The sequence below is a fragment of the Triticum dicoccoides genome, chromosome 1B (assembly GCF_002162155.2).
Source record: "Triticum dicoccoides isolate Atlit2015 ecotype Zavitan chromosome 1B, WEW_v2.0, whole genome shotgun sequence".
Classification (NCBI taxonomy): Eukaryota; Viridiplantae; Streptophyta; class Magnoliopsida; order Poales; family Poaceae; genus Triticum; species Triticum dicoccoides.
This window is the reverse complement of record NC_041381.1, coordinates 46,850,103-46,877,665: the sequence shown is the minus strand read 5'-3', so window position 1 is coordinate 46,877,665 and position 27,563 is coordinate 46,850,103.

The window sequence follows — 27,563 nt, the reverse complement described above, 5'->3', positions numbered from 1 at the left end:
CTCCCACTCGGAGGCTTAGCTGCAGCCCAGTGCTCGCCTAAGTGGTTAAAATCCTACCGAGTGATGAATCCGCCTCTCACTCAGAGGCTTAGCTGCAGCCCAGTGCTCTCCTAAGTGTTTTAAATCCCACCGGGTGGTGAACCTGCCTCTCACTCGGGGGCTTAGCTGCATCCCAGTGCTCGCCTAAGTGTTTAAAATCCTACCGAGTGGTGATTCTACCTCACACTCGGAGGCTTAGCTGCAGCCCAGCCCTCGCCTAGGTATGAAAATCATTCCGACCCGTAAGGACGACAAGGTGCAGTTCGACTGATTACCTTCCCCTCCGGGCTCCGACACAAATACCACGTGCGCTCTGCAAGGACTACAAAGTCGACTACTACCTTCTCCTTCGAGCTTCGGCACAAATACAACGTGTGCTTCCTCCTGGGTCACAAAGACACAAGTCGACTGTGATCTGTGCTCCAGCCTGCAAGAGGAAGTCCCAAACACGAAGATATATTCCAAGCGAAGAACAATGCCGCTTGAAGACAAATGCAAACATATTCAACCACAAAGCCAAGTTCAGATAGCATCCTACGGATCCAGAAGTACTCAGGCATCAAGCCTGTTAAAGTTTATCGGTTACAAAAACCACTTGGCATTCCGAGGCAAATTTAAGGCATCCAGCATAAAAGTTTTGTACTCCTTCGGTGGAGGACTAGAAGGTGCGACGAACTCGTCCAGGTCGATTCCATCAGCAATCCGAGTGGCAGCAGCAATGAATGTCTCCATGAAGGATCGGAAGTCATGCTTCTTAGTATTGGCCACCTTGAGGGACGCCAGCTTTTCCTCTCGAGCGTCTTTGCAATGAACACGAACTAAAGACGGAGCTACATCAGCACCGCACCTAGCAGAAGACTTCTTCCACTCTTGCACTCGGCCTGGGACTTCATTTAGTCGAGTCATCAAAGACTCGAGGTCGTTCGGAAGCGTCTCCCCTGGCCAGAGTGTCGTGTCAATTCGCAACGCTGCTACCTTCAGTCAGGCCAGATAGTCCACCACACTAGCGATGCGAGATTCCAGTCGAAGCACGTTCATGGCAGCTTCATCCTTCATTGGAGAGTTGATGGGGTCCAAGCCTGTTTCCACTCGACTGGTTTCTTCCTCAAAGTTTTGGCAGAATTCTGTAAACGCAAGTCAAACATGAACCAGCAGTTCCGCGACGAATCAACGGTGACAAGTCAGTTGAGTGAAAGAGGTTACCTTCAAGCATGAGGAACAGCTTCTTGGCGAGCCCTCCCAGATAAGCTTCCAGATCATTCTTCTTCCCCACCAGTTCACTTGCCTTGTCACTCTGAGCAATCTTGTCGTTCTTCAGATGGCTGACTTCCTTGTTGGCCGCGTCAAGAGCAGCTTTCAGGCTGACATTCTCCTCTTCGAGTTTGCCGACTGAAGCCAGCTTTTCTTCCGCAAGCTTCGTTTTATCCGATGTAGCCTTCTGTGCCTCTGCAAGTTCCTGGTCCTTCTTGATCAGAGCCGCCTTCGTTTTCTCTGCAAAATGGCAAGGAGGTCAGAATCAATAATGGGCAGAAAGGTAAAAACAATCATCAAGTTCTCACCAATCGTACCTGTTGCCTCGTCCTTCGCCTTGTGAAAATTCTCTTGGACAAGTTTTAAGTTGAGGTCGAGCTGGATATGTTTCTTCTCCAACTCAGTGTAACGGGCCACGACCTCGCAAGATTTCTGCAAAGAGACAGTCGACAGGCATCAAAGAGAGGTTACTTCCGAATAACTGAGAGAAAAACAGCAACGTTTCTCAAGACTACAGTCGAATCAAAACATTCAACAGTAGTCTCGGGGACTACACCCAGTGGGTGCACTCAGCGTGCCCCCACTAGTTCTACCGACTCGATCGACTAGTCGACCGAAAGGAACAAAGAGATTATGGTCTCATCATAGTAAAAAAGAGAGAGAGAGTTCTTCTGACTACAGTCGACTGCCAGCAGTCCACCGTAGTCTCGGGGACTACACCCAGTGGGTGCACTCAGCGTGCACCCAAAGGTCCTGACATTCCACTCGACATGGCCCGACCAGACCGAGTGAAGAAATTTCAACTACAAAGACTACAGTCGACTGCCAGCAGTCCATCGTAGTCTCGGGGACTACACCCAGTGGGTGCACTCAGCGTGCCCCCACCAATCTACAAACCTAATCGACACACCCAGTGGGTGTACAGACACAAAGAGATTTTGGAAAGAAAATCTTCAGATAACATATCCTAACAGAACAGGCGGTTACCAACTAACCTGGACATTGCTCTGAAGGGCTGCGCTTGCATCATAAGCCGCTTGGCTAGCTTCCCGGATCGCCTTCACTTGCTCCTTCATAATCCCTGCCTGGCGTATAGCCTCCTTAGCAGCGCTCGCCTGGTCCTCTGGGACGTGGTGTGTGGCGAAAAAGGAAGGAGGTTCAGCACTCGACGAAGAAGGCCGGACGCTCGTCATCGGCATAGCAAAAGTCACGGAATGTCGAGTGATGTCGCCACCTTCTTGAACTTGTGCCTCAGGTGCTGACGCAGTCCAAGTGGCCTTGCCAGCTGGGGCCTGTCTATTCTTCCTCGCCCTCAGGGGCACCTCGTCATCGTCATCAGGAAGATCAATGACGTGGCGAGGAGCTGCAAGATAAACCCAGAGTTGGAAACGAAGATCCAATCGACCAAAAGTGAAAACTACAAGAGAACGTACCAGGGTTGGAGGTGACAGTGTCTTCCATTTCTTGGTCGCCATCCTTGGCAGAGGTCTCGGAGGTAGCAGCGCTGCAGATTACAGAAATCAGACGGTTAGTCGATGAGTCGACCGGAAGTTCACTCGAGCTAAACAAATAAACACGAATCCTGCTATTACCCAGAGATGGTGGGAATGGTCATTTTCATTTTGGGCAAGGCCTTCGGCGGCTTGGACGACTCCGCCCGCGGATGCTTCGGCGCCTTTTCAGTCGGCATCGGAGAGGCCGTCCGAGGGCGCTTTGTCCATGGCACAACGGACGCGACAGCTTTGCCGCGCTCCCTCGTGGGGTCGTGGGCGAGCTTGGACCGCCTCTCCGTGCAAGGAGGATCGACCTCCATTTCCTCCTCCTCTTCGCTGGAACCGTCTTCATCCTCTTCCCCCTCGTCGTCAGATTTCCACTCCCCCTCCTCGCTTTCACCTCCACTCGCCTCCCCCTCCTCGGCTTGTTCCTGCGCCCCGTTGAGCATCGAGTACATTTTAGTCGTGACCCAGAAGACAGCAAACAAGACAAAAGTCAGTAGGATTGATCTCAAACAGACAGAATGGAAAAAACAGAATCATAGTCGGAAATGCAGAGGTGGACCTTGTCAACTTCATACGATTGGTCGAGTGGAACGACCCTCCTGGCTCCTCAGGGATTGTCCTTGTTGCCCGTAATGCTTCCCATCCACCGCTCCAGCGTGACGCCGTCGATCTCCTCCGGGTGGATCCGAGTGGTGTCTTCAGTTCCAGAATACATCCACATAGGATGGTCCCGAAATTGGAGCGGCTAGATGCACCGTCGGAGGAAGACCTCCAGGAGGTCCATACCAGACACCCCGTCGCGGATGAGCTGAACCACACGATCGACCAGCACCTTCACCTGCGCCTTCTCCTCCGGGATCACCTTCAAAGAGGAGGGCTTCCTCACTCGTTCCATGGAAAAGGGAGGGAGCCCGGTCGACTGCCCTGGCATCGGCTGGTCCTTGCAGTAAAACCAAGTCGACTGCCACCCGCGGACGGAGTCGGGCAAAACCACGGTCGGAAAAGAACTTTTCCCCCTCAACTGGATCCCAAGACCCCCGCACATCTGAATCATGTGTGTCCTCTCGTCACTCGGATTTGCCTTCTTCACCGTCTGGGAGCGACAGGTGAAGATGTTCCTAAAGAGGCCCCAGTGAGGCCGGCAACCCAAGAAGTATTCGCACAAAGACACATAGGCGGCAAGGTACACTATGGAGTTGGGTGTGAAGTGGTGGAGTTGTGCCCCAAAGAAATTCAAAAACCCCCGGAAGAAAGGGTGGGGCGGCAAAGAAAACCCACGGTCGACGTGGGTGGCCAGAAGAACACACTCACCCTCCTGAGGCTGCGGCTCTGACTCCCTCCCTGGGAGCCGCCCCGATCCATGGGAGATCAGCCCTCCGTCGGCCAGGTCGTCGAGATCCGCCTGAGTAATTGTCGAGCGGATCCAGTCGCCCTAGATCCAGCCCGGCGGCAGGCCGGTCCTCGATGATGAGCCACTCCGACTGGTTCCCCTCCCCTTCGCCTTCGCCGTCGCTTTCTTGGCCCGCTCCAGAGCCGCCGTCTTTTCCTTCACCATCGTCGCCAACGAAGCACGTGCGGAGCAGCGGCGCGGAGGCAAAAGCGAACGCTGCAGAGAAATCTGGAGAAGAAGGAGGAATGAGGGCGCACTGTTGAAAAAACCCTCGTCCGGCGCTTTATATAAGGCTGCTTCCGAGTGGCTGACATGTGGGTCCGGACGATCCTGTCAAATCCCACAACAGTCATGCGCGCGATACGTGGCGAAAAAGGTGGCGCAGAGATCGAGGCGTCCCTGCCTTATCCCATCTGATTGATACGGCCTCGCCCCGCCCCGCGCGCTTCCCAAAATTCGAATCCCGCAGAATCCGCAAGTTGCAGAACGACTCGTCAGACAGAAGATCTCCTCCGCTCTGACACTCGGAGCTCCCCAAGCGAAAACTTCACTCGACAGATACAAAGAATGGATCAAGGCGACTGAAAAAGAAGTTGATGCCGTCACCTAAAAATTCATTGATCCAAGACAAGACATACTCATAGCACGAAAAATGGGTCGGAAGAATTCTCAACTCCTTCCCCACTCAAACATCGATCCATTCGGGGGCTAATGATGAAGCCACGAACCTTGGGTAGGGCCATGGACCTGTCTAAGGTACCCTACCCAAGGACATCTCTAGAAGAAACTACCTATCAGTCGACCTAGAGGTGTTCCACTCGACAAGCTCAAGGACACTCGACCAGAAAGATGACCACTCGACCATGAAGCTAACCACTCGACGGCCAGAAGATCTAAAGTCACTCTGCACGCAACGGTCTGTCATTAAGTAGCCTTTATGGTCTTCATAGCACTTTATGGGGGCGTTACCAGTAACCCCCTGACTTAATATACTTTAAACCCTGCATAACTGAGGGCCGGAGGGGTCTGGAGAACTCTATATAAGCCACCCCCTCTTCAGTGTAAAGGGTTCGCACCCCTGTAACTCTCACGCATATAATCCAGTCGATCGCCTCCGGGCTCCGAGACGTAGGGCTGTTACTTCCTCCGAGAAGGGCATGAACTCGTAAAACTCTTGCGTGTACAACTACTCCATTGCTAGGATCTTGCCTCTCCCTTAGTACCCCCCTACACTACTGTCAGACTTAGAACCACGACAGTAATCTATGCATAGGGGTTGATGCACGTTTTTATTATCTTTTCTGCAATAGAAATTTTGGGGTCTCCTTATAGTTCTTTGTGTGGATTGAGTATTATGAATCTGAAATTGTTTGATACATATCGTATAATTAACTCATGGGTACCCGCGGTGACATTGGGGTATCTAGGTGACATTAGAGTTAAATAGTTGATATGCATCATATGGTGTTTAGTACGAACTCTTGATTAGATCGATCGGAAAAAATAGCTTGCTGTTATTTTAGTACGAACTCTAGAATAGATTGATCGGAAAGAATAGTTTTGAGGTGGTTTCGTACCCTACATACAATTTCTATCTTTTGTTCTTCACTAATAGGAACTCGGGAGTGATTCTTTATTGCACTTTAAGAGATCACCATATGATCCAACTATGTTAGCATTGTTGAGAGATTGCACTAGTGAAAGTATGCACCCTAGGCCTCATTTTCCATCATTGCAATACCGTTTGTGCTCCTTTTTACTATTTACTGAAGGAAATATGCCCTAGAGGCAATAATAAAGTTATTATTTATTTCCTTATATCATGATAAATGTTTATTATTCATGCTAGAATTGTATTACCCGGAAACATAATACATATGTGAATACATAGACAAACAGAGTGTCACTAGTATGCCTCTACTTGACTAGCTCGTAAATCAAAGATGGTTAAGTCTCCTAACCATGGACATGAGTTGTCATTGGATTAACGGGATCACATCATTAGGAGAATGATGTGATTGACTTGAACCATTCCATTAGCTTAGCACTTGATCATTTAGTATGTTGCTATTGCTTTCTTCATGACGTATACATGTTCCTATGACTATGAGATTATGTAACTCCCGTTTACCGGAGGAACACTTTGTGTGCTACCAAACGTCACAACGTAACTGGGTGATTATAAAAGTGCTCTACATGTGTCTCCGAAGTTACTTGTTGAGTTGACGTATTTCGAGATTAGGATTTGTCACTCCGATTGTCGGAGAGGTATCTCTGGGCCCTCTCGGTAATGCACATCACTATAAGCCTTGCAAGCAATGTAGCTAATGAGTTAGTTACGGGATGATGCATTACGTAACGAGTAAAGAGACTTGCCAGTAACGAGATTGAACTAGGTATTGAGATACCGACGATCGAATCTCGGGCAAGTAACATACCGATAACAAAGGGAACAACGTATGTTGTTATGCGGTTTGACCAATAAAGATCTTCGTAGAATATGCAGGAGCCAATATGAGCATCCAGGTTCCGCTATTTGTTATTGACCGGAGACGTGTATCGGTCATGTCTACATAGTTCTCGAACCCGTAGGGTCCGCACGCTTAAAGTTAGATGACGGTTATATTATGAGTTTATATGTTTCGATGTACTGAAGGTAGTTTGGAGTCCCAGATATGATCACGGACATGACGAGGAGTCTCCAAATGGTTGAGACATAAAGATTGATATATTGGACAACTATATTCGGACAACGGAATGCTTTCAGGGGTTATCGGATATATACCGGAGTACTGGAACCCCCCGGAGGTTAATGGGCCTCATGGGACCAAGTGGTGGAAGAGGAGAGGCGGCCAAGGGGCAGCCGTGGGCCCCTCCCCACCCACCCCACAAGTCCGAATTGGACAAGGAGGGGGGTGGCGCCCCCCCTTTCCTTTCCCCCTCTCTCCCCTTCCCTCTCCTCTCCTACTCCAACAAGGAAGGGGGGAGTCCTACTCCTGGTGGGAGTTGGACTCCTCATGGGGCGCGCCAACAGTGGCCGGCCCCCTCCCCCTCCTCCACTCCTTTATATACGGGGAGGGAGGCACCCCCTAGAGAGACAACAATTGATCCTTGAGATCTCTTAGCCGTGTGCAGTGCCCCCCTCCACTATTGTCCACCTCGATAATATCGTAGCGGTGCTTAGGCGAAGCCCTGCGTCGGTAGAACATCATCATCGTCACCACGCCGTCGTGCTGACGGAACTCTCCCTCAAAGCTCCGCTGGATCGGGGTTCGAGGGACGTCATCGAGCTGAACGTGTGCTGAACTCGGAGGTGTCGTGCGTTCGGTACTTGATCGATCGGATCGTGAAGACGTACGACTACATCCACCGCGTTGTGCTAACGCTTCCACTTTCGGTCTACAAGGGTACGTGGACACACTCTCCCCTCTCGGTATTGTTGGATGAAGCGGCCCGGACCGACATTACGCGTACGCTTATGTGAGACTGGTTCTACCGACGTGCTTTGCACACAGGTGGCTGGGGGTGTCAGTTTCTCCAACTTTAGTTGAACCGAGTGTGGCTATGCCCGGTCCTTGAGAAGGTTATAGCAGCATTAACTTGACGAACTGTCGTTGTGGTTTTGATGCATAGGTAAGAACAGTTCTTGCTAAGCCCGTAGCAGCCACGTAAAACTTGCAACAACAAAGTAGAGGACGTCTAACTTGTTTTTGCAGGGCATGTTGTGATGTGTTATGGTCAAGACGTGATGCTATATTTTATTGTATGAGATGATCATGTTTTGTAACCGAGTTATCGGCAACTGGCAGGAGCCATATGGTTGTCGCTTTATTGTATGCAACGCAATCGCCCTGTAATTACTTTACTTTATCACTAAGCGGTAGCGATAGTCGTAGAAGCAATAGTTGGCGAGACGACAACGATGCTACGATGGAGATCAAGGTGTCGCGCTGGTGATGATGGTGATCATGACGGTGCTTCGGAGATGGAGATCACAAGCACAAGATGATGATGGCCATATCATATCACTTATTATATTGATTGCATGTGATGTTTATCTTTTATGCATCTTATCTTGCTTTGATTTACGGTAGCATTATAAGATGATCTCTCACTAAATTTCAAGATAAAAGTGTTCTCCCTGAGTATGCACTGTTGCCAAAGTTTGTCGTGCCCAGACACCACGTGATGATCGGGTGCGATAAGCTCTACGTCCATCTATAATGGGTGCAAGCTAGTTTTGCACACGCAGAATACTCAGGTTAAACTTGACGAGCCTAGCATATGCATATATGGCCTCGGAACACTGAGACCGAAAGGTCGAGCGTGAATCATATAGTAGATATGATCAACATAGTGATGTTTACCATTGAAAACTACTCCATTTCACGTGATGATCGGTTATGGTTTAGTTGATTTGGATCACGTGATCACTTAGATGACTAGAGGGATGTCTATCTAAGTGGGAGTTCTTAAGCAATATGATTAATTGAACTTAAATTTATCATGAACTTAGTACCTGATAGTATTTTGCTTGTCTATGTTTGTTGTAGATAGATGGCCCGTGATGTTGTTCCGTTAAATTTTAATGCGTTCCTTGAGAAAGCAAACTTGAAAGATGATGGTAGAAATTACACAGACTGGGTCCATAACTTGAGGATTATCCTCATTGCTGCACAGAAGAGTTACATCCTGGAAGCACCGCTAGGTGTACCACCTGCGCCAGCTACTACAGACATTGTGAATGCCTGGCAGTCGCGTGTTGATGACTACTCGATAGTTTAGTGTGCCATGCTTTATGGCTTAGAACCGGGACTTCAACGACGTTTTGAATGTCATGGAGCATATGAGATGTTCCAGGAGTTGAAGTTAATATGTCAAGCAAATTCCCGGATTGAGAGATATGAAGTCTCCAATAAGTTCTACAGCTGCAAGATGGAGGAGAATATTTTTGTCAGTGAACATATACTCAAAATGTCTGGGTATTGCAATCACTTGAATTAACTGGGAGTTAATCTTCCGGATGATAGTGCCATTGACAGAATTCTTCAATCACTGCCACCAAGCTACAAGAGCTTCATGATGAACTGTAATATGCAAGGGATGAACAGGACAATTCCCGAGCTCTTCGCAATGCTAAAAGTTGTGGAGGTTGAAATCAAGAAGGAGCATCAAGTGTTGATGGTCAATAAGACCACCAGTTTCAAGAAAATGGGCAAAGGGAAGAAGAAGGGAACTTCAATAAGAACGGCAAACAAGTTGCTGCTCAAGAGAAGAAACCCCAGTCTGGACCTAAGCCTGAGACTGAGTGCTTCTACTGCAAGCAGACTGGACACTGGTAGCGGAACTGCCCCAAGTATTTGGCGGATAAGAAGGATGGCAAGGTGAACAAAGGTATATGTGATATACATGTTATTGATGTGTACCTTACCAGAGCTCGCAATAGCACCTGGGTATTTGATACTGGTTCTGTTGCTAATATTTGCAACTCGAAACAGGGACTACAGATTAAGCGGACACTGGCTAAGGACGAGGTGACGATGCGCGTGGGAAATGGTTCCAAAGTCGATGTGATCGCCGTCGGCACGCTACCTCTACATCTACCTTCGGGATTAGTTCTAGACCTAAATAATTGTTATTTGGTGCCAGCGTTGAGAATGAACATTATATCTGGATATTGTTTGATGCAAGACGGTTATTCATTTAAATCTGAGAATAATGGTTGTTCTATTTATATGAGTAATATCTTTTATGGTCATGCACCCTTAAAGAGTGGTCTATTTTTGATGAATCTTGATAGTAGTGATACACATATTCATAATGTTGAAGCCAAAAGATGCAGAGTTGATAATGATAGTGCAACTTATTTGTGGCACTGCCGTTTGGGTCATATTGGTATAAAGCACATGAAGAAACTCCATACTGATGGACTTTTGGAATCACTTGATTATGAATCACTTGGTACTTGCAAACCATGCCTCATGGGCAAGATGACTAAAACGCCGTTCTCGGGAACTATGGAGCGAGCAACTGATTTGTTGGAGATCATACATACTGATGTATGTGGTCCAATGAATGTTGAGGCTCACGACGGGTATCGTTATTTTCTCACCTTCATAGATGATTTAAGCAGATATGGGTATATCTACTTAATGAAACATAAGTCTGAAACATTTGAAAAGTTCAAAGAATTTCAGAGTGAAGTTGAAAATCATCGTAACAAGAAAATAAAGTTTCTATGATCTGATCGTGGAGGAGAATATTTGAGTTACGAGTTTGGTCTACATTTGAAACAAAGCGGAATAGTTTTGCAACTCACGCCACCCGGAACACCACAGTGAAATGGTGTGTCCGAACGTCATAATCGTACTTTACTAGATATGGTGCGATCTATGATGTCTCTTACTGATTTACCTCTATCGTTTTGGGGTTATGCTTTAGAGACGGCTGCATTCACATTAAATAGGGCACCATCAAAATCCGTTGAGATGACACCTTATGAACTGTGCTTTGGTAAGAAACCAAAGTTGTCGTTTCTTAAAGTTTGGGGCTGCGATGCTTATGTGAAAAAGCTTCAACCTGATAAGCTCGAACCCAAATCGAAGAAATGTGTCTTCATAGGATACCCAAAGGAAACTGTTGGGTACACCTTCTATCACAGATCCGAAGGCAAGACATTCATTGCCAAGAATGGATCCTTTCTAGAGAAGGAGTTTCTCACGAAAGAAGTGAGTGGGAGGAAAGTAGAGCTTGATGAGGTAACTGTACCTACTCCTTTATTGGAAAATAGTTCATCATAGAAACTAGTTCCTGTGATGACTACACCAATTAGTGAGGAAGCTAATGATGTTGATCATGAATCTTCCGATCAAGTTACTACCGAACCTCGTAGGTTAACCAGAGTAAGATCCGCACCAGAGTGGTACGGTAATCCTATTCTGGAGGTCATGTTACTTGACCATGGCGAACCTACGAACTATGAGGAAGCGATGATGAGCCCAGATTCCGCAAAATGGCTTGAGGCCATGAAATCTGAGATGGGATCCATGTGTGAGAACAAAGTATGGACTTTGGTTGACTTGCCCGATGATCGGCAAGCCATCGAGAATAAATGGATCTTCAAGAAGAAGACTGACGATGATGGTAATGTTACTGTATACAAAGCTCACTTGTTACAAAAGGTTTTCGACAAGTTCAAGGGGTTGACTACGATGAGACTTTCTCACCCGTAGTGATGCTTAAGTCTGTCCGAATCATGTTATCAATTGCCGCATTTTATGATTATGAAATTTGGCAAATGGATGTCAAAACTGCATTCCTGAATGGATTTCTGGAAGAAGAGTTGTATATGATGCAACCAGAAGGTTTGTCGATCCAAAGGGTGCTAACAAAGTGTGCAAGCTCCAGCGATCCATTTATGGACTGGTGCAAGCCTCTCGGAGTTGGAATAAACGCTTTGATAGTGTGATGAAAGCATATGGTTTTATGCAGACTTTTGGAGAAGCATGTATTTACATGAAAGTGAGTGGGAGCTCTGTAGCATTTCTAATATTATATGTGGACGACATATTATTGATTGCAAATGACATAGAATTTCTAGATAGCATAAAAGGATAGTTGAATAAAAGTTTTTCAATGAAAGACCTCGATGAAGCTGCTTATATATTGGGCATCAAGATCTATAGAGATAGATCAAGACGCTTAATTGGACTTTCACAAAGTACATACCTTGATAAAGTTTTGAAAAAGTTCAAAATGGATCAAGCAAAGAAAGGGTTCTTGCCTGTAATACAAGGTGTGAAATTGAGTCAGACTCAATGCCCGACCAGTGCAGAAGATAGAGAGAAAATGAAATAAGTTCCCTATGCTTCAGCCATAGGCTCTATCATGTATGCAATGTTGTGTACCAGACCTGATGTGTGCCTTGCTATTAGTTTAGCAGGGAGGTACCAAAGTAATCCAAGAGTGGATCACTGGACAGCGGTCAAGAACATCCTGAAGTACCTGAAAAGGACTAAGGATATGTTTCTCGTTTATGGAGGTGACAAAGAGCTGGTCGTAAATGGTTACGTCGATGCAAGCTTTGACACTGATCCGGACGATTCTAAATCGCAAACCGGAACGTGTTTATATTGAACGGTGGAGCTATCAGTTGGTGCAGTTCTAAACAAAGCGTCGTGCCGGGATCTACATTGAAGCGGAGTACATAGTTGCTTCAGAAGCAGCAAATGATGGAGTCTGGATGAAGGAGTTCATATCCGATCTAGGTGTCATACCTAGTGCATCGGGTCCAATGAAAATCTTTTGTGACAATACTGGTGCAATTGCCTTGGCAAAGAAATCCAGATTTCACAAGAGAACCAAGCACATCAAGAGACGCTTCAATTCCATCCGGCACCAAGTCCAGGTGCGAGACATAGAGATTTTCAAGATACATATGGATCTGAATGTTGCAGACCCGTTGACTAAGCCTCTTCCATGAGCAAAACATGATCATCACCAAGGCTCCATGGGTGTTAGAATCATTACTGTGTAATCTAGATTATTGACTCCAGTGCAAGTGGGAGACTGAAGGAAATATGCCCTACAGGCAATAATAAAGTTATTATTTATTTCCTTATCATGATAAATGTTTATTATTCATGCTAGAATTGTATTACCCGGAAACATAATACATGTGTGAATACATAGACAAACAGAGTGTCACTAGTATGCCTCTACTTGACTACCTCCTAAATCAAAGATGTTTAAGTTTCCTAACCATGGACATGAGTTGTCATTTGATTAACAGGATCACATAATTAGGAGAATGATGTGATTGACTTGACCCATTCCGTTAGCTTATCATTTGATCGTTTAGTATGTTGCTATTGCTTTCTTCATGACTTATACATGTTCCTATGACTATGAGATAATGTAACTCCCGTTTACCGGAGGAACACTTTCTGTGCTACCAAACGTCACAATGTAACTGGGTGATTATAAAGGTTCTCTATAGGTGTCTCCGAAGGTACTTGTTGAGTTGACATATTTCGATATTAGGATTTGTCACTTCGATTGTCGGAGAGGTATCTCTGGGCCCTTTCGGTAATGCACATCACTATAAGCCTTGCAAGCAATGTAGCTAATGAGTTAGTTACGGGATGATGCATTACATAACGAGTAAAGAGACTTGCCGGTAACGAGATTGAACTAGGTATTGAGATACCGACGATCGAATCTCGGGCAAGTAACATACCGATGACAAAGGGAACAACGTATGTTGTTATGCGGTTTGACCGATAAAGATCTTCGTAGAATATGTAGGAGCCAATATGAGCATCCAGGTTCCGCTATTGGTTATTGACCGGAGACGTGTCTCGGTCATGTCTACATAGTTCTCGAACCCGTAGGGTCCGCACGCTTAAAGTTAGATGACGATTATATTATGAGTTTATATGTTTTGATGTACCGAAGGTAGTTCGGAGTCCCGGATATGATCACGGACATGACGAGGAGTCTCGAAATGGTCGAGACATAAAGATTGATATATGGACGACTATATTCGGACATTGGAATGGTTTCAGGGGTTATCGGATCTATACCGGAGTATCGGGGGGTTACTGGAACCCCCCGGAGGTTAATGGGCCTCATGGGCCCAAGTGGTGGAAGAGGAGAGGCGGCCAAGGGGCAGCCATGCGCCCCTCCCCCCCACCCATGTCTGAATTAGACAAGGAGGGGGGCTCCCCCTGAGGGAGTCCCGGATTAGGGGGTGTCCGGATAGCCGGGCTATAACCCTTGGCTGGACTCCTAGACTATGAAGATACAAGAAGACTTCGTCCCGTGTCCGGATGGGACTTTCCTTGGCGTGGAAGGCAAGCTTGGCGATATGGATATGTAGATCTCCTCCCATTGTAACTGACTCTGTGTAACCCTAGCCCTATCCCATGTCTATATAAACCGGAGGGTTTTAGTCCGTAGGACGAACAACAATCATACCATAGGCTAGCTTCTAGGGTTTAGCCTCTCTGATCTCGTGGTAGATCTACTCTTGTACTACCCATATCATCAATATTAATCAAGCAGGAGTAGGGTTTTACCTCCATCGAGAGGGTGCGAACCTGGGTAAAAACATCGTGTCCCTTGTCTCCTGTTACCATCCGCCTAGACGCACAGTTCGGGACCCCCTACCCGAGATCCGCCGGTTTTGACACCGACATTGCTGCTTTCATTGAGAGTTCCGCTGTGTTGTCGCCATCAGGAAGGATGCCGCATCCCGTCTTTAAGGACGGCGCAGTCGCTAAAGGAGCTCTGGCTATCGGCCAAACTCTCCGGCTAGGCAGATTCCTTATGACCGCCTGTTCGGCCGCCGCGCCGACGATGACTTCTTGGGTCATCGAAAGCAATCTTCACGTCAACTCGGAACTCGTCGAGCAGTTAGATCCGATGGAGCTCTCTTCCTTAAACGAGCTCTTGGATCGCATCGCCGCCCTGGGAGTCGCCACAGACTACGATCAGATTGGGCTTAAACCTGATCCGAGAGAGATTAACTCTCCCCAGGTCACCCACCACGTCGCAGTGGTGGAGGAACAGTGCGGCAAATCTTCACCCATCTTAAGGACTAGATATGTCTGAATTCCCGATCCCTCCAAGCCGGATAATCGCGGAGGGGAGGACGTCACTCAAACCCTGAACCTATAGTCAGGCAGCGGGCTAGATTCATTGGACAACATCCAAGAACCCAAGCTTCCGAGTTCGGAAACTCCTTGGCCCATGAGTCTCATATTGGGCGAGGTTCCGGATTTAACTCCACCCGCCCACCCAAACATAAGGGATCTATCCCTAATTCGGCAAGAGCCCACAGAAACAGTACACCATTACTGGCCAGATTCCTCCTAGTTATGAACAGGATAGAGAACTGCCGCGAGGAGGATGCAATTTCATTGTTCTGCAATAATTGCACAGACATCAGAATCCTCAACACCATAAGTCACCGTGAAATTACACGCTTTGCTGACTTGGCATCCATAGTACAAAAATACTGTGCGATCGAAAGCGTCCGAAAAACTGAAATAAAATTCTGGGACAATCCGGCCCTGAATACAACCCCAGTCCGAAATAAAAGGGCGCATTATCGCCAGGCACCTGGGCTAAACAACAAAAAGCAAAAACCCTCTGTAGGGTATGGAACCATACTGGAGGGATGGCTCAATGGACCCTGTAAAATTCATAGTACAGAGGGCGCCACACCAACTCATAGCCTTAGAGCATGTTGGATACTCCGGCAGGTTGCCAGAAGTGGCGAGGAGCTTCTAACTCCAGAATCTGCAGACCACCAGCCCAGGGAGACCAGTACGGTATCAACAGTCTTCGAGACTTTCGCATCAAATAATATGTGGAAACGAACACTCCGCAGCCTTATTGAAGTCTACCAAGTAGCAACAATAAACCCATGGAGCGACACGGCTATTACCTTTAATGCTAGTGATGAACCTAAATTTCGAACAGCCCGAGCACCAGCCGCATTGGTCCTCAGTCCAATAGTGGACGGCTTTCTCCTTACCAAGGTACTCATGGACGGTGGCAGCGGATTGAACCTCATTTATGAGGAAACCCTTCGAAAAATGGAAATAGACTGGAGCTGCATTGAGCGAAGCAACAAAACCTTTAGAGGAATAATCCCCAGTCGGGAACGTGCTGCTCAGGAAAAATCACACTGGTGTGGTGTTCGGCACGCTAGATAATTACAGGTCCGAGGAGGTCACGTTTCAAGTGGCCCCGTTCAGCAGCGGATACCACGCTCTGTTAGGGCGAGAGGCACTCACAATTTTTCAAGCTATACCCCATTACGGGTACATGAAGCTCAAAATGCCCGGACCCAACGGAATCATCACTCTTGCTAGTGACCCGGACATAGCACTCTGCGCCGAAAACAAGACAGCCGCATTGGCCCTTGAAGCACTATCCGAAGCCCTAGCGGCCGAAGAACTGACGGCGCTCCGCTCCACGGTGAACAGGGACGATGTGATACTCGATAAGAGATCCAAATCCACCTCTTTTAAACCGGCGGTCGAAATAGTCAAATTCCAAGTCCATCCAACGGACCCTACAAAAACGGCCTCCATCAGGGCGCAATTAAACCCTGATGTAGACACTTTTTTCCTGGCACCCTTTAGATATGCCAGGAATCCCACGCAGGCTGGCCGAGCACAGCCTAAACATCCTAAAAGGATTCAAGCCTGTCAAGCAGGCTCTTCGGCATTTCTCCGAACCTAAGAGACAAGCCATGGGAGAGGAGCTAGCCAAATTGCTGGAGGCTGGATTCATCAGAGATATAAAACATCTGGACTGGCTAGCAAACCTGGTGATGGTACCAAAGAAGGACAAATCATGGCGCCTATGCGTCGATTTCAAGGACCTCAACAAGGCTTGCCCAAAGGATCCCTTCCCCCTCCCCCGCATCGATGAAATCATCGACACTACCGCAGGACACGATTCATTGTGTTTCCTCGATGCATACTCCGGCTACCACCAAATTAAGATGGCAGAGCCAGACCAAGCCGCAACGGCATTCATCACCCCATACGGCCCATTCTGCTTCAACACAATGCCCTTCGGGCTCAAAAACACCGGCGCAACATATCAGCGCATGATTCAGACATGTCTGGCAAACCAGATCGGCAAAACAGTGGAAGCCTACGTAGATGACATGGTCGTCAAAACCAAGCATGTCGAAACTCTAGTAGACGCCTTGAGGCTCACATTTGATAACCTCCGAGCATATGACATCAAGCTTAACCCAGAAAAATGCGTTTTCAGCGTACCAGCCGGAAAGCTCTTGGGCTTCATTGTATCCGGTAGAGGAATTGAAGCAAATCCAGCCAAGATCCGAGCTCGGTCGCAATTGGACATTCCAAAGGACCTCAAACAAATACAAAAATTGACTGGATGTGTGGCGGCTTTAAGTCGCTTCATCTCCCGCTTGGGAGAAAAGGCATTACCTCTCTATCGCCTCCTCCGGTGCACCGAACACTTCGAGTGGACGGATGCTGCCACGGCCGGAGTCGAAGAAATAAAAGCCATATTGGCAACAAACCCGGTCCTGGCCGCGCCTAACATCGGCGAACCAATGCTATTGTACATTGCGGCAACTCATCAAGTTGTAAGCGCGGTGCTCGTCATCGAACGAGAAACGGACGGACACAAATTCCCCCTTCAAAAACCAGTCTACTACGTGTCCACTGTCTTCACTCCATGCAAGTCACGGTACCCGCACTATCAAAAGATAGCGTACGCGGTGTTTATGGCATCTCGGAAGCTGCGACACTACTTTCAAGAGTGTTCGATAATAGTAGCCTCCGAAGTACCTCTTAACGATATTATAAACAACCGCGACGCGACGGGCTGGATTGCCAAATGGGCCATTGAGCTCCTCCCGTTCGACATAACCTATAAGCCACGGCGGGCTATCAAATCGCAAGTTTTAGCCGACTTTGTTGCCGAATGGACTGAAGCCGAACTCCCTAAAGAGTACGGCACATATTCCAACTGGATCATGCACTTCGACGGCTCCAAAATGTTAGCAGGTCTGGGGGCTGGCGTCGTTCTGACGTCCCCAACAGGAGATACAGTTCAATACATACTCCAGATAATGTATATGGACTCCAACAACGCAGCCGAATACGAGGCCCTTTTACATGGTCTCCAGATGCCAGTCTCCATGGGCATCCAACGCCTAGAGGTGCGCAGGGATTTGAACCTTGCGATATCCCAAATAAATGGAGACTTTGATGCCAAGGATCCAAAAATGGCAGCTTATCGCAACGCCGTCCTAGAAATGTCAGCTCGGTTCGAGGGGCTCGAATTTCACCATATAGCCCGAGAAAACAATCAGGCAGCAGACCTCTTGGCACGCATCGGCGCAAAGCGCGATGCAGTCCCCCCAACATTTTCTTGGAGAGGCTATTCAAGCCATCCGTACAATGGGAAGGGGAATCCGGAAATAACAGCCCGGACCCAGCCGCACCGCCTGACACCGAACATTCTGACACAACGGGAGGCTCCGCCAACGAAGTAACATCCTCAGCCCACGTAATAATGGCAGTCATTGCCCCGTGGATAGAACCATTCCTAGCCTACCTAACTAGGTAGGAACTTCCCGAGGACCAAAACGAGGCACGCTGCATAGTGCGGCGATCTCAAGCCTATAAAGTCCATGAAGGAGAGCTTTATAAGAAAAGCACCACCGGAGTCCTTCAAAGGTGTATCTCCGAAGAGGAAGGGCGGAACCTTCTGGTTGAAATTCATGTCGGACTCGGTGGGCACCACACCGCAGCCCGAGCCCTTGTAAGCAAGGCCTTCCGTACAGGATTTTATTGGCCGACGGCCCGGGCAGACGCTCAGGACTTAGTCCAACAATGCGTCGGTTGCCAACTATTTGCTAACCAAAGCCATATGCCACCCACCGCCCTCCAAACTATACCCATCACCTGGCCCTTCGTGGTCTGGGGGCTTGACATGGTTGGACCCCTTAAAGGAGGAACCCACAAGCAAAAATACCTACTGGTCATGGTGGACAAATTCACCAAATGGATAGAGGCCAAGCATGTTAAGACGGCCGAATCCGTACCGGTGATAGACTTCATATCAGGGGTCGTACACCATTACGGCGTCCCCCACAGCATCATCACTAATAATGGCACGGACTTTATGGCCGACGAGGTTAAACTCTGGTGCAAAAACATGGGCATCAAGCTCGACTACACTTCAGTCTATCACCCACAAACTAACGGTCAAGTCGAGCGAGCAAATGGTCTAATCATGAGCAGTATCAAACCCACATAAGTGCGGTCCCTCAAGGAATCTAACACGCACTGGGTAGAGGAGCTCGAATCCGTACTCTGGGGGCTGCAGACCACGCCGAATCACACCACCGGATTCACACCATTCTTTATGGTATACGGCACAGAGGCAGTCCTGCCCTGCGACATAATTCATGACTCACCTCGCGTGCACATGTACGAAGAAAGAGAAGCCAAACTCGATTGGCAGGACAGTTTGGATGCCTTGGAGGAGGAGCGCGATGTGGCAAAAGCCCGTTCCGCATCCTATCAACAGCAGGCTCGAAGATATCAAAGCAGAGAAGTACGGGCCAAAACTTACAATGTTGGCGAATTAGTTCTACGCCTGTCGGACAAGAATAAGGACAAACTCAAGCCCAAATGGGAAGGTCCCTTCATAATCGACCAAGTCATGATTGGTGGAGCGTACCGTCTGCAAAATGCATCGGATAACCGACTCGAGCCGAACCCATGGAACGCGGCCTATCTACAAAGATTCTACGCCTAGCGCCGGACTCTATGTTTGTCTCCTTCCTCTATCTATTTTTTACACATTAGCTGTCTTATATTTCTCTCCTTCTCCCTCCTTTTCTCTTACATCCTTTAAGGGCTCGTTTGCGCATTGTTCGCACACAATTGACGCGCTACCCGCGCTCATTATACCTGGGGGCTTCTTTATCAGAAGCTTGTTCACACGGGCCTCATGCCCAACACATGTGTCACACTTCCGCATGTACCTTTTATTCACCATTATATGCATCGATATGACTTAAGTTTTGGCCAAGCTGGGTTGCCTGGCTCCTGTGCTTACCCCTACGTTCCCGATTGTTCGGCTAGGCGGTAAAGGGACCACCTTTGCGATTGTTACTGCCAGGTCAGCCGGATGTGTACCTCAGACTAGGTGAAGCCGAAAGCTAGCATTCTTAAGGGAATATTCGGTCGGTGAACTAAAATATGATTTCTCACTCATTTATTTATCCGCCCCCAGATGCTTTTCTGCTTTTTTCGCAGTCCGGACATGCACTTTAGGGCATGCCTCCCAGGGAAAGGAACCCCTAACGGAACTATTCTCCCTGGAAGATGTTTCTTACTAACCATGTAATATAACATAACTAGTTGGGCACTTGTCTGTTAAAGCACTAATGACCCCTACGCCTGGTCTCCACGCATGCCCCGGTTCTTACATAACCGAGAGGGTATTCGGACACACTCCGGACTATTGGGTCCAGAGGTTGAAGCGAAAAGGTCCGCAATGACAAACGATCTACAATCCGGCTAGAAGGCATTTCACATGTCATCTTAAATTACATAGTCAATTTGACTGGGTATATTCTTCTTCAATGCCATCCAACAGGCTGTCTAATTTACAGTCCTGTTGGGAATACTTGGCGGCCAACTCTACCTGGTCGTACACTAAACTGACAGGGATCTCCTTCCCATCGGGCTCCACAGGTCCGACCTCGGCCATGTGGTTTGGGTCAGCTTTCATGTACCGCGTCTTCACCATGGCCCAGGCCTCCCTGGCGCCTTGACGGCAGGCCGATATCTTCCATAATTGGAAGCGCCGCCACGATCCCTTCAGCTTCTCTGCAAGCTCTCCAAGGCCTTCGGGCATGGGGAAGGATGGCCACAAGGCCTGGGCGACGCCTTGCATCACCTGCCGAACTCGTTCGTGCAGTTGTGATAGCTCGGGAAGAAGGTCACCCGTAGAACCGGGCATTTCCTCCGCAGGCCGACCTGTCAGCATACCTACAGACATAACTCTGTCAATCGACTTCCTCGCCGAACTCTTTTTTGAAGTTCGTTCAAGCACTTATTAAAAATGCCGCGTCGAAGCTGCTGATTCTCCTTAGCGAAGTCCGACAGCTGAGCACAAACATCCTTTTGTTCCTCGCCCAGCTGGGTGTTGGCATCTTGGAGCTTATTCTTCTCTTGCCTCGCCCACGTAAGCACGCTCTCGCCGGCCTTTAACTGGCGCAAGAGTTGTTGCTTGTCCGGATCCACTCCGGCGCCATCTGCACTGTTATTGTCAGATTTGCACACATGTCGCACTTCACAACACACTTATCTTTCGAAGCATATATTACCAGAGCGGGTCTCCTTGGCCTCCCCTGCTGCAGCTAGTGCGGCCTCAAGTTGGGCTTTGCACTCTTCCAGCTCCTGGGACAGTTGGGTATTCTTTTCTGTAAGAACCTGCATAACAAATGATCCTTAAATCAGTTATTCTAACTGTTTCATGTCTCGAGGGCTACTCACATATATAACCATCAAATTTTCTCACCCGTATGTCTTTTACATACTGCTCTGTGGCTCTGGCTAGACCATTTTGAGCGGCACGGAGGTACTCATATCCCGTATTGAAGGCATCCAATGCCTCTTGAGAAAAACAAGCGTCACGAAGAACTATCTAGCGACGCAAGTGATTCATGGCACTCTCCACCTTGGAATTGGTGGCAGACAGCCCGTCTGCATCCTCTGTTGGAGGAGCATCCGGTGCGCGCCTCGTGTTCGCCTCCGCTTCCGGACCCGGTGAAAGTGCGTTATATCGACTAGAGGGGGGTGAATAGGCGATTTTTATGAATTCTTCACTGAGGAATTTGCCGGTGAGGAAATTCCTTAGCAAAGAACTACTTGCAGAGGAATAAGTACTCAGAAGTAAGCATAACAGGATACAGACATAGTCATCATGATGAAATGAAGACAAGCACAGAGTACAGAAAGCGTAAACACAGGATAACACAAGATGAAGACAAACAGACTGAAGAAATTGAACTGAGGAAATTGAGAAAGTCTTCAGTCAAAGTCTTCAAACACAGATATGAACAATCACTCAACACAGTAATGAGGAAATGAAAGAGTTGAGGAAATAGAACCAGTAAGGTTGGTGAAGACAATGATTTGGTAGACCAGTTCCAACTGCTGTCTCAGTTGTACATCTGGTTGGAGCGGCTGAGTATTTAAACTCGAGGACACACAGTCCCAGACACCCAGTCGCTGAGCATGCAGCTCAGGACACCAAGTCCTCACCGTATTCTCCTTGAACTAAGGTCACACAGACCTCGTCCAATCACTCGTGGTAAGTCTTCAGGCGACTTCCAAACCTTCACAGACTCGGTCACTCGGCGATCCACAATTCCTCTTGGATGCTCTAGACCATGACGCCTAACCATCTGGAAGAAGCACAGTCTTCAAAGGTAACAAGCATCGGATCCACGCAGGATCAATCTCTTCAGTGATGCTCAATCACTTTGGGTTTGTAGGTGTTTGGGTTTGGGTTTTTCCTCACTCGATGATTTTCGCTCAAAGTCCTCGGAGGATGGGTTGCTCTCAAATGACAAGTGTCAGTTTCTCTCGGAGCAGCCAACCAGCTAGTCGTTGTAGGGGGCGGCTATTTATAGCCTAGGGAGCAGCCCGACATGATAAGACATAAATGCCCTTGTCTGATATGACCGTTAGGTGGATAAGATATTTTGGGACAGCTGGCGCGCAGCACAGCAACGGTCGGAAATTTGACTCTCAAATTCCTCAGGGCTATTATGTTCCTCATTGTGTAGGCAATCCGCACTGGCGAATTCCTAACTCCTTAGTCAGAACAAATTCCTCAGCGACCAGAAGAACTTCGTCTCTGTCGCTGAAGAAATTGACTGAACTGTATGAGATTTCCAAAGGCTTCACTCGAAGGGTTTGGTAGGTTTAGGATTTTGAGTTGAGCATCACTTGGAAATTTTTCCTTAGTATTTCCTCGACCCCCTTTAACAGTACGGTGTTTCCTATGACTCAAGAAAGAGAAAAACAAAACTATGAAAACGAAAGTCTTCAAGCTCCATATTCCTCGCATGAATATCAAGTCTTCACGGACACACCAATTTCTTCACTTTCTAAGTCTTCATGAAAGTCTTCAGGAATACCAAAATCTTCAGTCGAAGATATTCATTTTTAGGGGTCGACTTTCTCTGTAAATATCAAACTCCTCATAGACTTATAGACCTGTGTACACTCATAAACACATTAGTCCCTTAACCTATAAGTCTTCAATACACCAAAATCACTAAGGGGCACTAGATGCACTTACAATCTCCCCCTTTTTGGTGATTGATGACAATATAGGTTAGTTTTCAACGGGGATAAACATATGAAGTGTACGTACTGATATTGTGGAATTTGATTGCAAGATATAGAAGAACTCCCCCTGAAGATGTGCATAGTGAGGAATTTGCTTTTGAAGCAATGCACACTTGAAGAGTTAAATCATGGAGATCTCCCCCTATAGCTTGTAATTCATACACGCATTTGACATATAATATGAAGAATTTGAAATGCATGATGAAATATGGTGCCTGATGAAATTCAGCATGCGTGCAATAATATTAATGAGGAACAAGCATGCAGAATAACGTATCAAGAGTATCAGAGGACAGTGCATCAAAAGTATCAGAGCACCATCGAGTTTACGATTACAACTCGATCCAATAAAGTTTCAGAAGAACGAGAGTTGTAACTTAGCAAAAACGCCCATATAAAAGACCCGTTTGAAGGCTAACTCAAATTTCTCCCCCTTTGTCATCGAATGACCAAAAGGATCAAAACTGAGGACTAACGCCCCTGAAGAATATCAAGTTGATGGAGGAGCGCCAGCGTTGTCGGGGTCGGTTGTCGTAGTAGGGCCTGCCGCAGTGTCGTCCAAGTCTTCATTTTCATCAGTGTCGCGCGATGAAGAATAGGAGCTGGCCACCAAGGAAGGAACCTTGACCTTCTTGAATTTCTTCGGTGGAGGTGCAGACCAGTCAAATTCTTCCTTGAGACCCATATTCTTCAGATCTGCAACGCTGTAGACATGAGATAGAACAACCAAGGTATGGTTGAAGGTTTCATGGAGGTAGTAGTGGTTTTTCTTCACTGCATTGTGTGTTGATGTCATGTCGTGAAGAATTGAACCAAACTGACGCTTGACCCATTTATGATTGCGATCAACTTTCTGATGAAGACTGAGGAGTAACTCACGATCAGTCATCACCCTGGGTGCTGTGGCTTGAGGAGTTTTCTTGGTGGCAGAGTCATGTGTGGCAGAGTCATCATTGGTGGAGTAGGATGCAGCCTTGCGAAATTGACCATCCAATGGACGAATGCCTTCATCTATCACAGTAGTTGCCTTGCATTTGTCATCAGCTGAGGAATATGTCCGTTTGAGGACTTCAATTGGAGGCAAGAAGCTGCCATGGTTCAGAGTATCAGCCTTGTAATTGAGTGAAGACCTTGTCTTGATGAATCTCATAATCCATGGTGCATAAGGCTTCAGCTCAAATGGTGACATAGCAATAATCGCCAGAGTCCTCATGAAGAAATCATGGAAGTTGACGGGAATGACATGAATGATGTTGAAAAGCATATTCTTCATGATGCCAACGACCTCTTCATCATTTGAGTCGTGGCCTTTGATAGGACTCATTGTCTTTGTCAGAATGCGAGACAGTCCGAGGCACATATAGTAATTCCCTGACAAGGAATTTGGTTCGAGGGGCCTGCCCTGGCTTCAAAGGCTTCATCAGTACTTGCATGTAGTGATTTGAAAGCTCAGGTTCACTTTAGACGCAATGAGCACTGTCAAGGGGAGGACTGAGTGGTAAGACACAAAGCAATTCAGTAGCTGGTGCCTTGTAGTGAGTATTTTCAAACATCCAGTCCAGCACCCATGAATTCACATCTTCAGAATTTCCTGTGATGTGCAGCGTTGCATAGAATTGAAGAATGAGTTCTTCATTCCAATCACAGATGTCATTGCAGAAATTTAGCAATCCAGCGTCGTGAAGAACACTGAGGACCGGCTCGAAGCACGGCAGAGACTCCATGTCCACATGAGGAATATGTTCATGATCGAAGACTTTGTCTTTGTTGAACAGTACTGAGGAATAGAAATTTGCTTGACTAGCAGTCCAGAAACGCCTCTTCCTTATGCGAGCAGAGTCATAGGGGTTGTAGTCGGTGAAGAACACATGCTCGCTAAAGAAATCTTCAGCCTTGAACTTTTGCTTCTTTGAGAATGTATCCGTTCGCTTGGGCACTGGAGTGTCAGTGAGTTACATCACAACCTCAGGAATCACAATCTCGGGTTCTTCAGGCTGAGGAATTTCTGGTTCCTCTTCAGTTGAAGTCTGCGTGTTCAGAGGAGCAGCAACAACAGTTTCTTCAGCACTAGCGGCTGGAATTTCTTCATGCACAGACGAGGTGGGATGAGTTTCTTCAGAGCCCATTTGAACGGTTGGTGCAGGGGACTGAGGTATTTGTTGAATTGGAGTGAAGAGTGGAGAATTGGGGTGCTGAATTTCCCAAAAGTCATCATTCATCACGGGCATTGTGCAACCAATGTCCACGTCTTCATCTTCATTTTCTTCAACGCTAGCCTCTTCAGCTGTGAACTGAGGCATTGGTGAGGAAGCAACAGTCGTTGAAGGGATCGTATCCACTTCAATTTCTTCATCAATCTGTTCTGACGAAGCAGCACATTGAGGTTCTTCATCAGATCCGCTTGGGATCACATATTCTTCACCATAAGGAACAAGGTCCTTTGATGGCATGGTGGAAAATGGAACAGCATCAATTGGATTTTCAATCGAGCTTGTCAGAGGCTTCATCTTCTTCGGAGCTGAAGATTCTGAAGCACTTGATGCTTTCCTTTTCTTCACTGCAGCTCACTCTGCAGCCTTGGTCTTCTTCACATCGAATGCACATGGAAGAATTGGAGTTGGTGTAGGCGCAGATGGAGCTGAGGAATCTGGTTGAATTTCCTCATGCACAACTAATGCAGTTGCACTGACTTCTTCAGTTTCTTCAGGCGCACCACTAGTGGATGCCCTGGCAATTTCTTCAGCGGCTGGAATGGAGTCATCAGCCCTGGAACTAGCATTTTCTTCAGCAGCCTGAATGTCATCAGCGGTGCTGGCATGTTCTTCAGTTGGCTGAGCAGAAGCTTCAGCTTGAGGAATTTCTTGTTGCGATGGGGCTGCAACATTTGCAAATTTCTCAGTCAATTTCACAAACCTGACTTTGGCTCCTTGCCAATCAGCATAGTAAGCATTGAAATCATCACTGAGGGCTTTGATTTTAGACTGGATCTCGATGAGTTCATCAGTTGTCATATTGACAACATTTTTCTTTGGGAACTTCTCCTTTCTGAACTGAGCCTTCTTGATCTTCCTGGCCTTCTCAAATTTCCATTTGTCTTCATTGATGAAATGGGTCAGCATGTGACTTTGACCAGGAGTCAGATTGAAATCAGGCATAGGAGTATTTGGGTCCTTGTGCCAGAGATCAATGTAATCTAGGATCGCCCTTGGATCCAAAAGCAGTGGCACATTTGTGCCTTTGGCTCTAGCGGCCCTTTCTTGTCGGTCTCTGATGATTTCAGCAAGTTCATCATCATCAGCTTCATCGTCAGATGGCACTTGGAAGGCAACCTGTTTCTTCTTCGGACTTGGCCGAGGACCTCGACCAGTCGTTGTCTTTGTCTTCAGCAGAGTGGGGCCTAATGAAGATTTTGGTGTAGCTGAGGAACTCGCTGAGGCACCAGAGGCAATAGAGATGCCTGTTGTCCTTTGGCATGTTGCCAGATGTACAGGTGTTGAGGACTTTGCCGGAGCAGCTGAGGACTTTGTAGGAGGAGTAGAGGACTTTGGAGGAGGAGTAGAGGACTTTGGAGGAGCAGGAGCAGCATGAGGAACTGGCCGTGAGGGCTTTGAAGATTCTGGCCGTGAGGGCATTGCTGAGGAACTTGGCCATGAGGGCATAGTTGATGAAGCACTTGGCTTGTGAGCAGCCTTCTTTGCCATTGATTTTCTTAGCCTGACAGAGGCCTCAGTGGCAGCAACAGCAGAGTCTTCATTGAATTTCCTCACTGCTTCTTTGGCTTGTCTTGCCAACTTGGCTTGGCGTTTGGCCCATTCTTCAGGAAAATCCTCACCACGCTTGATGCTGGTGGGGTCAGCTTCTTGGCCAGGTGCCAATGGAGCTCTTGGGCATGCAGGATTTAGTGCAAATTTCTTCATATACTTCGGAGTTACATATCTGTACTCCCTCCATTCTCTTGCCCATCTCCTTTCAATCTTCTGTATGCGCACCTTGCGCTGATTTTTATTTTCCTTTCCGTACTTAGCCTCATCAGGTGTGCAATAATCAGCATAGATGGCCTCAGGTATTTCAAAAGCAGTCATGACCTCAGGCTTCTTTCCTCCTTTTTGCGGCTTCTTACCGTCTGCCTTATTCTTCAGATGAGGAATTTGAACAATCGAATTTTCTGAAGAAGTATGCAACTTCTCTTCAAGGAACGCTGCAAATGAGTTAAGTTGATGAGAACCTAGTGATTCAGCAGCGGACATGAGTACCTATGAACAGAGTATAGTTGTGAGGAATTTGGAGAAGTCATATGCGTTCTCAGAAGGTTTTTCAAAAAGAACAAGTTTGAGGATTTTGACCAGATGAGCCTTGAAGAATTTCACTAAGCGTTCTTTGTCTTAGGTTCCAGAGTTGTATAGATCGAGGATCCGCACAATTGAGGAATCTTAAAGAAAAATG